Source organism: Passer domesticus, chromosome W (genome assembly GCF_036417665.1).
Source record: "Passer domesticus isolate bPasDom1 chromosome W, bPasDom1.hap1, whole genome shotgun sequence".
NCBI classification, from domain to species: Eukaryota; Metazoa; Chordata; class Aves; order Passeriformes; family Passeridae; genus Passer; species Passer domesticus.
Window position 1 is genome coordinate 25,612,469 of NC_087511.1, and position 14,216 is coordinate 25,626,684.

The following is a 14,216-nucleotide window of genomic DNA, read 5'->3' on the forward strand; positions in this document are numbered from 1 at the left end:
GAAACTAACGGGAAGAGCAAGGTTTTCCATGGTGGGCTGGAACAGAACTAGCAACAAGCACAGCAAAGTTGTCCAAGAATACCTTGCATTCGAATGCTAATGCCAATACATGAGGCAGGCGAGTGGTAAGCCATGAACTTCTAGCAGTTAGAAAGCTGCAGACACAGTCCGGGTGTTGTGCGGCGTCACTCTTCGCATCCTAGAAGGTACCGCGCTCTCCGTCTCTCGGATGAGATCAAGCAGCTATTCGCGCAGAGAGCACTGTGCCGGTCTCTGTGCGCCCCGGAGCTCTCTTTCTGCCCAAAGACGCCTGGCAGCGGCACTTAACTTCGGACAGCTCCGTATCTCCCTATTCTGCATTTCTTGTCTTCTGCATCTCAGCAAAATTCTTTTCCCTCTGTCTAGCAAGGAGAAACTGTGCCAGCACAGTATACCTCCCCGGACTTGTGTTCTAAATTCCCGACTTCTCGGCATCTCAGGAACTAACGGGAAGAGCAAGGTTATCCATGGTGGGCTGGGGCAGAACTAGCAACAAGCACAGCAAAGTCGTCCAAGAATACCTTGCATTCGAATGCTAATGCCAATACATGAGGCAGGCGAGTGGTAAGCCATGAACTTCTAGCAGTTAGAAAGCTGCGGACACAGTCCGGGTGTTGTGCGGCGTCACTCTTCACATCCTAGAAGGTACCGCGCTCTCCGTCTCTCGGATGCGATCAAGCGGCTATTCGCGCAGAGAGCAGTGTGCCGGTCTCTGTGCGCACAGGAGCTCTCTTTCTGCCCAAAGACGCCTGGCAGCGGCACTTAACTTCGGACAGCTCCGTATCTCCCTATTCTGCATTTCTTGTCTTCTGCATCTCAGCAAAATGCTTTTCCCTCTGTCTAGCAAGGAGACACTGTGCCAGCACAGTATACCTCCCCGGACTTGTGTTCTAAATTCCCGACTTCTCGGCATCTCAGGAACTAACGGGAAGAGCAAGGTTATCCATGGTGGGCTGGAGCAGAACTAGCAAAAAGCACAGCAAAGTTGTCCAAGAATACCTTGCATTCGAATGCTAATGCCAATACATGAGGCAGGCGAATGGTAAGCCATGAACTTCTAGCAGTTAGAAAGCTGCGGACACAGTCCGGGTGTTGTGCGGCTTCACTCTTCGCATCCTAGAAGGTACCGCGCTCTCCGTCTCTCGGATGCGATCAAGCGGCTATTCGCGCAGAGAGCACTGTGCCGGTCTCTGTGCGCTCCGGAGCTCTCTTTCTGCCCAAAGACGCCTGGCAGCGGCACTTAACTTCGGACAGCTCCGTATCTCCCTATTCTGCATTTCTTGTCTTCTGCATCTCAGCAAAATGCTTTTCCCTCTGTCTAGCAAGGAGACACTGTGCCAGCACAGTATACCTCCCCCGACTTGTGTTCTAAATTCCCGACTTCTCGGCATCTCAGGAACTAACGGGAAGAGCAAGGTTATCCATGGTGGGCTGGAGCAGAACTAGCAAAAAGCACTGCAATGTTGTCCAAGAATACCTTGCATTCGAATGCTAATGCCAATACATGAGGCAGGCGAGTGGTAAGCCATGAACTTCTAGCAGTTACAAAGCTGCGGACACAGTCCGGGTGTTGTGCGGCTTCACTCTTCGCATCCTAGAAGGTACCGCGCTCTCCGTCTCTCGGATGCGATCAAGCGGCTATTCGCGCAGAGAGCACTGTGCCGGTCTCTGTGCGCTCCGGAGCTCTCTTTCTGCCCAAAGACGCCTGGCAGCGGCACTTAACTTCGGACAGCTCCGTATCTCCCTATTCTGCATTTCTTGTCTTCTGCATCTCAGCAAAATGCTCTTCCACTCTGTCTAGCAAGGAGAAACTGTGCCAGCACAGTATACCTCCCCGGACTTGTGTTCTAAATTCCCGACTTCTCGGCATCTCAGAAACTAACGGGAAGAGCAAGGTTTTCCATGGTGGGCTGGAACAGAACTAGCAACAAGCACAGCAAAGTTGTCCAAAAATACCTTGCATTCGAATGCTAATGCCAATATATAAGCAGGCGAGTGGTAAGCCATGAACTTCTAGCAGTTAGAAAGCTGCGGACACAGTCCGGGTGTTGTGCGGCGTCACTCTTCGCATCCTAGAAGGTACCGCGCTCTCCGTCTCTCGGATGAGATCAAGCGGCTATTCGCGCAGAGAGCACTGTGCCGTTCTCTGTGCGCCCCGGAGCTCTCTTTCTCCCCAAAGACGCCTGGCAGCGGCACTTAACTTCGGACAGCTCCGTATCTCCCTATTCTGCATTTCTTGTCTTCTGCATCTCAGCAAAATGCTTTTCCCTCTGTCTAGCAAGGAGACACTGTGCCAGCACAGTATACCTCCCCGGACTTGTGTTCTAAATTCCCGACTTCTCGGCATCTCAGGAACTAACGGGAAGAGCAAGGTTATCCATGGTGGGCTGGGGCAGAACTAGCAACAAGCACAGCAAAGTCGTCCAAGAATACTTTGCATTCGAATGCTAATGCCAATACATGAGGCAGGCGAATGGTAAGCCATGAACTTCTAGCAGTTAGAAAGCTGCGCACACAGTCCGGGTGTTGTGCGGCTTCACTCTTCGCATCCTAGAAGGTACCGCGTTCTCCGTCTCTCGGATGCGATCAAGCGGCTATTCGCGCAGAGAGCACTGTGCCGGTCTCTGTGCGCTCCAGAGCTCTCTTTCTGCCCAAAGACGCCTGGCAGCGGCACTTAACTTCGGACAGCTCCGTATCTCCCTATTCTGCATTTCTTGTCTTCTGCATCTCAGCAAAATGCTCTTCCACTCTGTCTAGCAAGGAGAAACTGTGCCAGCACAGTATACCTCCCCGGACTTGTGTTCTAAATTCCCGACTTCTCGGCATCTCAGAAACTAACGGGAAGAGCAAGGTTTTCCATGGTGGGCTGGAACAGAACTAGCAACAAGCACAGCAAAGTTGTCCAAGAATACCTTGCATTCGAATGCTAATGCCAATACATGAGGCAGGCGAGTGGTAAGCCATGAACTTCTAGCAGTTAGAAAGCTGCGGACACAGTCCGGGTGTTGTGCGGCGTCACTCTTCGCATCCTAGAAGGTACCGCGCTCTCCGTCTCTCGGATGAGATCAAGCAGCTATTCGCGCAGAGAGCACTGTGCCGGTCTCTGTGCGCCCCGGAGCTCTCTTTCTGCCCAAAGACGCCTGGCAGCGGCACTTAACTTCGGACAGCTCCGTATCTCCCTATTCTGCATTTCTTGTCTTCTGCATCTCAGCAAAATTCTTTTCCCTCTGTCTAGCAAGGAGAAACTGTGCCAGCACAGTATACCTCCCCGGACTTGTGTTCTAAATTCCCGACTTCTCGGCATCTCAGGAACTAACGGGAAGAGCAAGGTTATCCATGGTGGGCTGGGGCAGAACTAGCAACAAGCACAGCAAAGTCGTCCAAGAATACCTTGCATTCGAATGCTAATGCCAATACATGAGGCAGGCGAGTGGTAAGCCATGAACTTCTAGCAGTTAGAAAGCTGCGGACACAGTCCGGGTGTTGTGCGGCGTCACTCTTCACATCCTAGAAGGTACCGCGCTCTCCGTCTCTCGGATGCGATCAAGCGGCTATTCGCGCAGAGAGCAGTGTGCCGGTCTCTGTGCGCACAGGAGCTCTCTTTCTGCCCAAAGACGCCTGGCAGCGGCACTTAACTTCGGACAGCTCCGTATCTCCCTATTCTGCATTTCTTGTCTTCTGCATCTCAGCAAAATGCTTTTCCCTCTGTCTAGCAAGGAGACACTGTGCCAGCACAGTATACCTCCCCGGACTTGTGTTCTAAATTCCCGACTTCTCGGCATCTCAGGAACTAACGGGAAGAGCAAGGTTATCCATGGTGGGCTGGAGCAGAACTAGCAAAAAGCACAGCAAAGTTGTCCAAGAATACCTTGCATTCGAATGCTAATGCCAATACATGAGGCAGGCGAATGGTAAGCCATGAACTTCTAGCAGTTAGAAAGCTGCGGACACAGTCCGGGTGTTGTGCGGCTTCACTCTTCGCATCCTAGAAGGTACCGCGCTCTCCGTCTCTCGGATGCGATCAAGCGGCTATTCGCGCAGAGAGCACTGTGCCGGTCTCTGTGCGCTCCGGAGCTCTCTTTCTGCCCAAAGACGCCTGGCAGCGGCACTTAACTTCGGACAGCTCCGTATCTCCCTATTCTGCATTTCTTGTCTTCTGCATCTCAGCAAAATGCTCTTCCACTCTGTCTAGCAAGGAGAAACTGTGCCAGCACAGTATACCTCCCCGGACTTGTGTTCTAAATTCCCGACTTCTCGGCATCTCAGAAACTAACGGGAAGAGCAAGGTTTTCCATGGTGGGCTGGAACAGAACTAGCAACAAGCACAGCAAAGTTGTCCAAAAATACCTTGCATTCGAATGCTAATGCCAATACATGAGGCAGGCGAGTGGTAAGCCATGAACTTCTAGCAGTTAGAAAGCTGCGGACACAGTCCGGGTGTTGTGCGGCGTCACTCTTCGCATCCTAGAAGGTACCGCGCTCTCCGTCTCTCGGATGAGATCAAGCGGCTATTCGCGCAGAGAGCACTGTGCCGGTCTCTGTGCGCCCCGGAGCTCTCTTTCTCCCCAAAGACGCCTGGCAGCGGCACTTAACTTCGGACAGCTCCGTATCTCCCTATTCTGCATTTCTTGTCTTCTGCATCTCAGCAAAATGCTTTTCCCTCTGTCTAGCAAGGAGACACTGTGCCAGCACAGTATACCTCCCCGGACTTGTGTTCTAAATTCCCGACTTCTCGGCATCTCAGGAACTAACGGGAAGAGCAAGGTTATCCATGGTGGGCTGGGGCAGAACTAGCAACAAGCACAGCAAAGCCGTCCAAGAATACTTTGCATTCGAATGCTAATGCCAATACATGAGGCAGGCGAGCGGTAAGCCATGAACATCTAGCAGTTAGAAAGCTGCGGACACAGTCCGGGTGTTGTGCGGCTTCACTCTTCACATCCTAGAAGGTACCGCGCTCTCCGTCTCTCGGATGAGATCAAGCGGCTATTCGCGCAGAGAGCACTGTGCCGGTCTCTGTGCGCTCCGGAGCTCTCTTTCTGCCCAAAGACGCCTGGCAGTGGCACTTAACTTCGGACAGCTCCGTATCTCCCTATTCTGCATTTCTTGTCTTCTGCATCTCAGCAAAATGCTTTTCCACTCTGTCTAGCAAGGAGAAACTGTGCCAGCACAGTATACCTCCCCGGACTTTTGTTCTAAATTCCCGACTTCTCGGCATCTCAGAAACTAACGGGAAGACCAAGGTTTTCCATGGTGGGCTGGAACAGAACTAGCAACAAGCACAGCATAGTTGTCCAAGAATACCTTGCATTCGAATGCTAATGCCAATACATGAGGCAGGCGAATGGTAAGCCATGAACTTCTAGCAGTTAGAAAGCTGCGCACACAGTCCGGGTGTTGTGCGGCTTCACTCTTCGCATCCTAGAAGGTACCGCGCTCTCCGTCTCTCGGATGAGATCAAGCGGCTATTCGCGCAGAGAGCACTGTGCCGGTCTCTGTGCGCTCCAGAGCTCTCTTTCTGCCCAAAGACGCCTGGCAGCAGCACTTAACTTCGGACAGCTCCGTATCTCCCTATTCTGCATTTCTTGTCTTCTGCATCTCAGCAAAATGCTCTTCCACTCTGTCTAGCAAGGAGAAACTGTGCCAGCACAGTATACCTCCCCGGACTTGTGTTCTAAATTCCCGACTTCTCGGCATCTCAGAAACTAACGGGAAGAGCAAGGTTTTCCATGGTGGGCTGGAACAGAACTAGCAACAAGCACAGCAAAGTTGTCCAAGAATACCTTGCATTCGAATGCTAATGCCAATACATGAGGCAGGCGAGTGGTAAGCCATGAACTTCTAGCAGTTAGAAAGCTGCGGACACAGTCCGGGTGTTGTGCGGCGTCACTCTTCGCATCCTAGAAGGTACCGCGCTCTCCGTCTCTCGGATGAGATCAAGCAGCTATTCGCGCAGAGAGCACTGTGCCGGTCTCTGTGCGCCCCGGAGCTCTCTTTCTGCCCAAAGACGCCTGGCAGCGGCACTTAACTTCGGACAGCTCCGTATCTCCCTATTCTGCATTTCTTGTCTTCTGCATCTCAGCAAAATGCTTTTCCCTCTGTCTAGCAAGGAGACACTGTGCCAGCACAGTATACCTCCCCGGACTTGTGTTCTAAATTCCCGACTTCTCGGCATCTCAGGAACTAACGGGAAGAGCAAGGTTATCCATGGTGGGCTGGAGCAGAACTAGCAAAAAGCACAGCAAAGTTGTCCAAGAATACCTTGCATTCGAATGCTAATGCCAATACATGAGGCAGGCGAATGGTAAGCCATGAACTTCTAGCAGTTAGAAAGCTGCGGACACAGTCCGGGTGTTGTGCGGCTTCACTCTTCGCATCCTAGAAGGTACCGCGCTCTCCGTCTCTCGGATGCGATCAAGCGCCTATTCGCGCAGAGAGCACTGTGCCGGTCTCTGTGCGCTCCGGAGCTCTCTTTCTGCCCAAAGACGCCTGGCAGCGGCACTTAACTTCGGACAGCTCCGTATCTCCCTATTCTGCATTTCTTGTCTTCAGCATCTCAGCAAAATGCTTTTCCCTCTGTCTAGCAAGGAGACACTGCGCCAGCACAGTATACCTCCCCGGACTTGTGTTCTAAATTCCCGACTTCTCGGCATCTCAGAAACTAACGGGAAGAGCAAGGTTTTCCATGGTGGGCTGGAACAGAACTAGCAACAAGCACAGCAAAGTTGTCCAAGAATACCTTGCATTCGAATGCTAATGCCAATACATGAGGCAGGCGAGTGGTAAGCCATGAACTTCTAGCAGTTAGAAAGCTGCGGACACAGTCCGGGTGTTGTGCGGCGTCACTCTTCGCATCCTAGAAGGTACCGCGCTCTCCGTCTCTCGGATGAGATCAAGCGGCTATTCGCGCAGAGAGCACTGTGCCGGTCTCTGTGCGCCCCGGAGCTCTCTTTCTCCCCAAAGACGCCTGGCAGCGGCACTTAACTTCGGACAGCTCCGTATCTCCCTATTCTGCATTTCTTGTCTTCTGCATCTCAGCAAAATGCTTTTCCCTCTGTCTAGCAAGGAGACACTGTGCCAGCACAGTATACCTCCCCGGACTTGTGTTCTAAATTCCCGACTTCTCGGCATCTCAGGAACTAACGGGAAGAGCAAGGTTATCCATGGTGGGCTGGGGCAGAACTAGCAACAAGCACAGCAAAGTCGTCCAAGAATACTTTGCATTCGAATGCTAATGCCAATACATGAGGCAGGCGAGCGGTAAGCCATGAACATCTAGCAGTTAGAAAGCTGCGGACACAGTCCGGGTGTTGTGCGGCTTCACTCTTCACATCCTAGAAGGTACCGCGCTCTCCGTCTCTCGGATGAGATCAAGCGGCTATTCGCGCAGAGAGCACTGTGCCGGTCTCTGTGCGCTCCAGAGCTCTCTTTCTGCCCAAAGACGCCTGGCAGCAGCACTTAACTTCGGACAGCTCCGTATCTCCCTATTCTGCATTTCTTGTCTTCTGCATCTCAGCAAAATGCTCTTCCACTCTGTCTAGCAAGGAGAAACTGTGCCAGCACAGTATACCTCCCCGGACTTGTGTTCTAAATTCCCGACTTCTCGGCATCTCAGAAACTAACGGGAAGAGCAAGGTTTTCCATGGTGGGCTGGAACAGAACTAGCAACAAGCACAGCAAAGTTGTCCAAGAATACCTTGCATTCGAATGCTAATGCCAATACATGAGGCAGGCGAGTGGTAAGCCATGAACTTCTAGCAGTTAGAAAGCTGCGGACACAGTCCGGGTGTTGTGCGGCGTCACTCTTCGCATCCTAGAAGGTACCGCGCTCTCCGTCTCTCGGATGAGATCAAGCAGCTATTCGCGCAGAGAGCACTGTGCCGGTCTCTGTGCGCCCCGGAGCTCTCTTTCTGCCCAAAGACGCCTGGCAGCGGCACTTAACTTCGGACAGCTCCGTATCTCCCTATTCTGCATTTCTTGTCTTCTGCATCTCAGCAAAATGCTTTTCCCTCTGTCTAGCAAGGAGACACTGTGCCAGCACAGTATACCTCCCCGGACTTGTGTTCTAAATTCCCGACTTCTCGGCATCTCAGGAACTAACGGGAAGAGCAAGGTTATCCATGGTGGGCTGGAGCAGAACTAGCAAAAAGCACAGCAAAGTTGTCCAAGAATACCTTGCATTCGAATGCTAATGCCAATACATGAGGCAGGCGAATGGTAAGCCATGAACTTCTAGCAGTTAGAAAGCTGCGGACACAGTCCGGGTGTTGTGCGGCTTCACTCTTCGCATCCTAGAAGGTACCGCGCTCTCCGTCTCTCGGATGCGATCAAGCGGCTATTCGCGCAGAGAGCACTGTGCCGGTCTCTGTGCGCTCCGGAGCTCTCTTTCTGCCCAAAGACGCCTGGCAGCGGCACTTAACTTCGGACAGCTCCGTATCTCCCTATTCTGCATTTCTTGTCTTCTGCATCTCAGCAAAATGCTTTTCCCTCTGTCTAGCAAGGAGACACTGCGCCAGCACAGTATACCTCCCCGGACTTGTGTTCTAAATTCCCGACTTCTCGGCATCTCAGAAACTAACGGGAAGAGCAAGGTTTTCCATGGTGGGCTGGAACAGAACTAGCAACAAGCACAGCAAAGTTGTCCAAGAATACCTTGCATTCGAATGCTAATGCCAATACATGAGGCAGGCGAGTGGTAAGCCATGAACTTCTAGCAGTTAGAAAGCTGCGGACACAGTCCGGGTGTTGTGCGGCGTCACTCTTCGCATCCTAGAAGGTACCGCGCTCTCCGTCTCTCGGATGAGATCAAGCGGCTATTCGCGCAGAGAGCACTGTGCCGGTCTCTGTGCGCCCCGGAGCTCTCTTTCTCCCCAAAGACGCCTGGCAGCGGCACTTAACTTCGGACAGCTCCGTATCTCCCTATTCTGCATTTCTTGTCTTCTGCATCTCAGCAAAATGCTTTTCCCTCTGTCTAGCAAGGAGACACTGTGCCAGCACAGTATACCTCCCCGGACTTGTGTTCTAAATTCCCGACTTTTCGGCATCTCAGGAACTAACGGGAAGAGCAAGGTTATCCATGGTGGGCTGGAGCAGAACTAGCAAAAAGCACAGCAAAGTTGTCCAAGAATACCTTGCATTCGAATGCTAATGCCAATACATGAGGCAGGCGAATGGTAAGCCATGAACTTCTAGCAGTTAGAAAGCTGCGGACACAGTCCGGGTGTTGTGCGGCTTCACTCTTCGCATCCTAGTAGGTACCGCGCTCTCCGTCTCTCGGATGCGATCAAGCGGCTATTCGCGCAGAGAGCACTGTGCCGGTCTCTGTGCGCTCCGGAGCTCTCTTTCTGCCCAAAGACGCCTGGCAGCGGCACTTAACTTCGGACAGCTCCGTATCTCCGTATTCTGCATTTCTTGTCTTCTGCATCTCAGCAAAATGCTCTTCCACTCTGTCTAGCAAGGAGAAACTGTGCCAGCACAATATACCTCCCCGGAATTGTGTTCTAAATTCCCGACTTCTCGGCATCTCAGAAACTAACGGGAAGAGCAAGGTTTTCCATGGTGGGCTGGAACAGAACTAGCAACAAGCACAGCAAAGTTGTCCAAGAATACCTTGCATTCGAATGCTAATGCCAATACATGAGGCAGGCGAGTGGTAAGCCATGAACTTCTAGCAGTTAGAAAGCTGCGGACACAGTCCGGGTGTTGTGCGGCGTCACTCTTCGCATCCTAGAAGGTACCGCGCTCTCCGTCTCTCGGATGAGATCAAGCGGCTATTCGCGCAGAGAGCACTGTGCCGGTCTCTGTGCGCTCCGGAGCTCTCTTTCTGCCCAAAGACGCCTGGCAGCGGCACTTAACTTCGGACAGCTCCGTATCTCCCTATTCTGCATTTCTTGTCTTCTGCATCTCAGCAAAATGCTTTTCCCTCTGTCTAGCAAGGAGAAACTGTGCCAGCACAGTATACCTCCCCGGACTTGTGTTCTAAATTCCCGACTTCTCGGCATCTCAGAAACTAACGGGAAGAGCAAGGTTATCCATGGTGGGCTGGAACAGAACTAGCAAAAAGCACAGCAAAGTTGTCCAAGAATACCTTGCATTCGAATGCTAATGCCAATACATGAGGCAGGCGAGTGGCAAGCCATGAACTTCTAGCAGTTAGAAAGCTGCGGACACAGTCCGGGTGTTGTGCGGCGTCACTCTTCGCATCCTAGAAGGTACCGCGCTCTCCGTCTCTCGGATGAGATCAAGCGGCTATTCGCGCAGAGAGCACTGTGCCGGTCTCTGTGCGCTCCGGAGCTCTCTTTCTGCCCAAAGACGCCTGGCAGCGGCACTTAACTTCGGACAGCTCCGTATCTCCCTATTCTGCATTTCTTGTCTTCTGCATCTCAGCAAAATGCATTTCCCTCTGTCTAGCAAGGAGACACTGTGCCAGCACAGTATACCTCCCCGGACTTGTGTTCTAAATTCCCGACTTCTCGGCATCTCAGAAACTAACGGGAAGAGCAAGGTTTTCCATGGTGGGCTGGAACAGAACTAGCAACAAGCACAGCAAAGTTGTCCAAGAATACCTTGCATTCGAATGCTAATGCCAATACATGAGGCAGGCGAGTGGTAAGCCATGAACTTCTAGCAGTTAGAAAGCTGCGGACACAGTCCGGGTGTTGTGCGGCGTCACTCTTCGCATCCTAGAAGGTACCGCGCTCTCCGTCTCTCGGATGAGATCAAGCGGCTATTCGCGCAGAGAGCAGTGTGCCGGTCTCTGTGCGCTCCGGAGCTCTCTTTCTGCCCAAAGACGCCTGGCAGCGGCACTTAACTTCGGACAGCTCCGTATCTCCCTATTCTGCATTTCTTGTCTTCTGCATCTCAGCAAAATGCTTTTCCCTCTGTCTAGCAAGGAGACACTGTGCCAGCACAGTATACCTCCCCGGACTTGTGTTCTAAATTCCCGACTTCTCGGCATCTCAGGAACTAACGGGAAGAGCAAGGTTATCCATGGTGGGCTGGAGCAGAACTAGCAAAAAGCACAGCAAAGTTGTCCAAGAATACCTTGCATTCGAATGCTAATGCCAATACATGAGGCAGGCGAATGGTAAGCCATGAACTTCTAGCAGTTAGAAAGCTGCGGACACAGTCCGGGTGTTGTGCGGCTTCACTCTTCGCATCCTAGAAGGTACCGCGCTCTCCGTCTCTCAGATGCGATCAAGCGGCTATTCGCGCAGAGAGCACTGTGCCGGTCTCTGTGCGCTCCGGAGCTCTCTTTCTGCCCAAAGACGCCTGGCAGCGGCACTTAACTTCGGACAGCTCCGTATCTCCCTATTCTGCATTTCTTGTCTTCTGCATCTCAGCAAAATGCTTTTCCCTCTGTCTAGCAAGGAGACACTGTGCCAGCACAGTATACCTCCCCCGACTTGTGTTCTAAATTCCCGACTTCTCGGCATCTCAGAAACTAACGGGAAGAGCAAGGTTTTCCATGGTGGGCTGGAACAGAACTAGCAACAAGCACAGCAAAGTTGTCCAAGAATACCTTGCATTCGAATGCTAATGCCAATACATGAGGCAGGCGAGTGGTAAGCCATGAACTTCTAGCAGTTAGAAAGCTGCGGACACAGTCCGGGTGTTGTGCGGCGTCACTCTTCGCATCCTAGAAGGTACCGCGCTCTCCGTCTCTCGGATGAGATCAAGCGGCTATTCGCGCAGAGAGCACTGTGCCGGTCTCTGTGCGCTCCGGAGCTCTCTTTCTGCCCAAAGACGCCTGGCAGCGGCACTTAACTTCGGACAGCTCCGAATCTCCCTATTCTGCATTTCTTGTCTTCTGCAGCTCAGCAAAATGCTTTTCCACTCTGTCTAGCAAGGAGAAACTGTGCCAGCACAGTATACCTCCCCGGACTTTTGTTCTAAATTCCCGACTTCTCGGCATCTCAGAAACTAACGGGAAGAGCAAGGTTTTCCATGGTGGGCTGGAACAGAACTAGCAACAAGCACAGCAAAGTTGTCCAAGAATACCTTGCATTCGAATGCTAATGCCAATACATGAGGCAGGCGAGTGGTAAGCCATGAACTTCTAGCAGTTAGAAAGCTGCGGACACAGTCCGGGTGTTGTGCGGCGTCACTCTTCGCATCCTAGAAGGTACCGCGCTCTCCGTCTCTCGGATGAGATCAAGCGGCTATTCGCGCAGAGAGCACTGTGCCGGTCTCTGTGCGCTCCGGAGCTCTCATTCTGCCCAAAGACGCCTGGCAGCGGCACTTAACTTCGGACAGCTCCGTATCTCCCTATTCTGCATTTCTTGTCTTCTGCATCTCAGCAAAATGCTTTTCCACTCTGTCTAGCAAGGAGAAACTGTGCCAGCACAGTATACGTCTCCGGACTTGTGTTCTAAATTCCCGACTTCTCGGCATCTCAGGAACTAACGGGAAGAGCAAGGTTATCCATGGTGGGCTGGAACAGAACTAGCAACAAGCACAGCAAAGTTGTCCAAGAATACCTTGCATTCGAATGCTAATGCCAATACATGAGGCAGGCGAGTGGTAAGCCATGAACATCTAGCAGTTAGAAAGCTGCGGACACAGTCCGGGTGTTGTGCGGTGTCACTCTACGCATCCTAGAAGGTACCGCGCTCTCCGTCTCTCAGATGCGATCAAGCGGCTATTCGCGCAGAGAGCACTGTGCCGGTCTCTGTGCGCTCCGGCGCTCTCTTTCTGCCCAAAGACGCCTGGCAGCGGCACTTAACTTCGGACAGCACCGTATCTCCCTATTCTGCATTTCTTGTCTTCGGCATCTCAGCAAAATTCTTTTCCACTCTGTCTAGCAAGGAGAAACTGTGCCAGCACAGTATACCTCCCCGGACTTTTGTTCTAAATTCCCGACTTCTCGGCATCTCAGAAACTAACGGGAAGAGCAAGGTTTTCCATGGTGGGCTGGAACAGAACTAGCAACAAGCACAGCAAAGTTGTCCAAGAATACCTTGCATTCGAATGCTAATGCCAATACATGAGGCAGGCAAGTGGTAAGCCATGAACTTCTAGCAGTTAGAAAGCTGCGGAAACAGTCCGGGTGTTGTGCGGCTTCACTCTTCGCATCCTAGAAGGTACCGCGCTCTCCGTCTCTCGGATGAGATCAAGCGGCTATTCGCGCAGAGAGCACTGTGCCGGTCTCTGTGCGCTCCGGAGCTCTCTTTCTGCCCAAAGACGCCTGGCAGCGGCACTTAACTTCGGACAGCTCCGTATCTCCCTATTCTGCATTTCTTGTCTTCTGCATCTCAGCAAAATGCTTTTCCACTCTGTCTAGCAAGGAGACACTGTGCCAGCACAGTATACCTCCCCGGACTTGTGTTCTAAATTCCCGACCTCTCGGCATCTCAGAAACTAACGGGAAGAGCAAGGTTTTCCATGGTGGGCTGGAACAGAACTAGCAACAAGCACAGCAAAGTTGTCCAAGAATACCTTGCATTCGAATGCTAATGCCAATACATGAGGCAGGCGAGTGGTAAGCCATGAACTTCTAGCAGTTAGAAAGCTGCGGACACAGTCCGGGTGTTGTGCGGCTTCACTCTTCGCATCCTAGAAGGTACCGCGCTCTCCGTCTCTCGGATGCGATCAAGCGGCTATTCGCGCAGAGAGCACTGTGCCGGTCTCTGTGCGCTCCGGAGCTCTCTTTCTGCCCAAAGACGCCTGGCAGCGGCACTTAACTTCGGACAGCTCTGTATCTCCCTATTCTGCATTTCTTGTCTTCTGCATCTCAGCAAAATGCTTTTCCACTCTGTCTAGCAAGGAGAAACTGTGCCAGCACAGTATACCTCCCCGGACTTGTGTTCTAAATTCCCGACTTCTCGGCATCTCAGAAACTAACAGGACGAGCAAGGTTTTCCATGGTGGGCTGGGACAGAACTAGCAACAAGCACAGCAAAGTCGTCCAAGAATACCTTGCATTCGAATGCTAATGCCAATACATGAGGCCGGCGAGTGGTAAGCCATGAACATCTAGCAGTTAGAAAGCTGCGGACACAGTCCGGGTGTTGTGCGGTGTCACTCTACGCATCCTAGAAGGTACCGCGCTCTCCGTCTCTCCGATGCGATCAAGCGGCTATTCGCGCAGAGAGCACTGTGCCGGTCTCTGTGCGCTCCGGAGCTCTCTTTCTGCCCAAAGACGCCTGGCAGCGGCACTTAACTTCGGACAGCTCCGA